Source organism: Macadamia integrifolia, chromosome 1 (genome assembly GCF_013358625.1).
Source record: "Macadamia integrifolia cultivar HAES 741 chromosome 1, SCU_Mint_v3, whole genome shotgun sequence".
NCBI classification, from domain to species: domain Eukaryota; kingdom Viridiplantae; phylum Streptophyta; class Magnoliopsida; order Proteales; family Proteaceae; genus Macadamia; species Macadamia integrifolia.
Genome location: NC_056557.1, coordinates 26,420,821 through 26,424,964, shown reverse-complemented (window position 1 = coordinate 26,424,964; position 4,144 = coordinate 26,420,821).

Below are 4,144 nucleotides of genomic sequence, written 5' to 3'. Positions count from 1 at the left end.
TACATCATTACTTGCTTTCTTTCGGTTCACCATACAGGTTGTAGACTAGTTACATGATCAGAGTCATTCACCCAAAAAAAAAAAAAAAACATGTTCAGAGTCAGAGACACATGAACAAAAAAAGAAGAAAAATCATTTTGGCTATGTTTGGTTGTAAGGGGAATTAAAAGAAAGGGAAGTGAAATTTTCATATTTAAAAAAGAAATATATATAATCACTATCCATGCGACTTTAACACTAACTTCAAATCATTCCATATTTGGTTATAAAATTTCACTTTACTTTGCATCCAAACCCCTTTGTTATAATATCTAAAATACAAATTACATGTTAAATATATCATTACTAAATATGGTTAAAAAAATTAAGTAATTTATACAATCATATGGAGCAATGATTATAAACATTTCTTTTTAAAGTATGAAAATTTCATTTCCCTTCCCTTTAAATTCCCATTGCAACCAAACAGAGCCTTTAGGATTATGGTGAAAATTTTATTCAGAAAAGCTTTTGACTTTTGAGATAGAACTAAGGTATTCTTTCACCCAAGAGGCTTTTTACCAACATTGGATAGAATTCTTTTTTTAATTTAGTTTCATGTGCTGTTTTAAGAGAAAATATGTTTAAAAAGTTTTAAATTTGATAATTTAGTTTTAGCTGTATTAATAGATCTAATGTGCCCTCGTATTTTTCCTTGTTAGGATTTATAATACCCAAGCACAAAATAAAACCCCGAGTAGGTTAAGCCAAAGTGCCAAATCCCAGGTAAGCAGGTCATCTCAGATTAATTTAGAAATGGAATGGAAATGTACAGTGATTTAGGCACCATTTGATAACGTTTCTGCTATTTCTATGTCTAGAAATAGCAGAAATGACTTTTCACGTTTTTTGAAACAAAAACAAATTTTTTGGTGTTTGATAAACCTATTTTTTGCAGACATAATGCTATTAGAAAATCGAATAGTATCATCGGATGTCCAAAAGGAAGAGAGGGTTCGGTTACCTCTTTTTAGGTTTAAATAGTCGAGAGATTTATCAGGCACAACATCCTTTTTTTCTTTTTTCTCTGAAATTCATTTCTAGAAACGATGCGGTGCCTTAGTTATTGGTTGCTATTAGCTGGCCTGGAATCGATCAAGGATGGGAAAAAGTACTACTTTTTGGATCGGTCTCTGTATCGGCTCAAAAATTAATAAAATGAAAAAGAAATATTTTTTTATCATTCCCCTATGCTTTACCTTACATTTACCTCAACTCTCTTTAGTTAAAACTCCTACCTCTCCTTCTCCCTTGACTTGTCAAATACCCAAATTAGCTCTCCTTTATTGAAGGAATTAGGACCCAATCTTTCTCCATAGTTCTACGCCTTACCTTGCCTCGCCACTACAATCCCCTCACCCCGGCCTCATATCTTTTATGTTGAGCAGTGAATGGTAGTGGGGATTCATCAATGGCTGGGAGGGCCCTGACTTGCACCCCAACCCAGCCATTGGATGTTCACTGCCACTCACTGCCTCCCCGTAGGGAATTTTTGCACCATTACCTCTCTTTATATTGTAAGATGTTTGGGTCAATGGTGGTTCCAAAATAAGCGACTGCAAGCCCTCACCCCTCCCTATATGGTAAGATGTTTGGGTCAATGGTGGCTCCAAAATAAGTGCCACTGCAACCACTCACCCCTCTCTTAATTGTAAGATGTTTGGGTCAACAGTAGCATTCCAAAATAAGTGGTAAATGATGTGAGGTGGGAGAATTTTAGAATGAGATCGATGATTTCAATCGAATCGGATCAGAATCGATTGGATCTGATTTTAATCCCAGAGAAATTTGTATTGAATTTATAGGGTTCAATTTGACAACAACCAAGGCTGATTGATGAATAGAATGGATTTGGAGGCCGATCCTGAGATGGGAAAAATTGAATCTGCACCTCATATTTTAAGCAAGGTAATACAACAAAGTTATTCTCAAACCTAAGCAGTGAGTTTCCACTTTTGCAAAACCGATCATGAGAGGCCAAGTCCATATTTGTTAATAGGATGTATCCATATCATATGCATCCTTGCAGTAGCCATCAGGTTTCAATTGTCTTTTGCAACTATAACCCATTAATTTATTAATAATAATAAAAAAAATCTTTCTTCTAGTTTATTTTGTCCATTTTTACAATGCAACCATTAAGGAGTAGTAGCTTCATTCAAAATGCTTCATATTTCTCACTAAGGAATGATGAAATCATGTGATACAAACCCCTCCAGTTAAACCCAGGTAGTTAACATAACAGTTTTAAATCATATTTTTAGCTAAAACATAGTAAAAACTCATAAAAACATATTCAGTATATTTTTTTTTCTTGAAAATTACATATTACAGGAAAAAACTATAAAATCAGTACTTTGGTAGATTTTTTGGTGAAAACATCACCAAAAACTAAAGTACCCTTCATCAAATTTGTAGATATCATTATTGGATATACCATCTATTCATATCTCATAAACATATTTAGTATATTTTTTATTAATTTTCTTTCTGAAAAACATTTTAAGAAATAGTGTTGAAAACAGTATTTTAGTGGATATTTTGGTGAAAATATTCCACAAAAAACAAAAGTTAATTTTAGATCATTATTGGATATACAAAATACTTAAATCCCATTAAAAAATTCACTATATTTATTATTATTATTATTATTATTATTATTATTATTATTATTATTATTATTATTATTATTATTATTATTTTGAGATTATAATTTTAAGAAATAACTATGAAAACTTTATTTTAGAATTTTATTGGATTTTTTGGTAAAAAAATCCATAAAATCCACAAAATCCACTAACAACCAAAGTACCCTTCATCAATCTTGTAGATCTTTGTTAAACCTACAACATACCTCAGTCGCATCTTCATGTGTTAATCACATATGATTTTTCAAAAACAAACACAGATATGGAGTTCTTGAACAAAGTATAGTGTTTTTCATTATAAATGCAATAAATACCCATAAAACCCAATAAAAAATTTCCTCCCATAGACCCTTAGTTCACTGAGGCCCCAGTAACGACACACAAGGTGGCCCAATTCTCCGAATCTCAAGCCCATAGACCCTTGGACTTTTTATGGTCCTTCGGGATCAACCTACAAACCCGTGCAATAGATTACAAGACATCATACCCCCAACATATGTTTATCGGGGAAAACATAATGGAGATTAAGGAGTGGACTTTGGGCTTTTTTGCTTGTGTCATGTGGTTTGACAACTGTTAAACATGGTATTTCAAAGGGTTCAAAATGAATTTAAAATTCAAAATACCTTTTATTTTTATTTATTTTCACTTCCCATATGGTGCATGCATGTCTTTCTTTGGAATGCATGATTTCGGTCTCCCGGTCGATTGAAGCCACTAATGGTTAATACCAGAAACTTTTCATCCTTTTTTTCCTCCAAGGAAAAGGCAGGCACATCACTAAACTGCCTAGCCATGTGTCTACCTCTCTCCCCACTTGTAAAATGACTCCCATGCGTTGCCTTCACCCGCCCTCTCATTAGTGAACACCGCTAGCATGCCAAATAGGGTGACGTGCTCAACCATCGCCCTTTTCTCTAAAGACACAATATTTTTTTATTTTTTATTTCTTTTTATTTTTTTCTTCTTTGATCATCTTTTATTGGCATTTATGACCAAATAAGCTGGCTAATATTACATCGGCCTGCTCTATATGATTAAAATGAACTTAAATATGTACACTTGTTCCCATTTAATGAGATCAGGATAAAATAATTTAAGAGGCCATAGTATAATCTGGATGTGAAGAAGAGAAGATGCTGAATTGTTGCTTCCCCATTAAGAGATGGTCCTTCACATAAAAGTTATCTTAGGAACATGTTAACATGGGACCCACAAAGTAGTTGAATGGGGTACATGTTGTGAAGTACGCCAGATTTTCATATGTTTTAAAAGAGAGCTAACTCTCCATGATCATCCCCACCAACCTCCAAAATCCAATTCATTTCTGTTACAACCCTATTCTAACCCAAATCCTTTGAGTTTAATCCTAATTTGGCTATGGGTCACCCGACTCCTTTACATTCTCATTTCCATAGCTACTGATTTTTTGACATTGGCATCAGGTTGGTACAAGG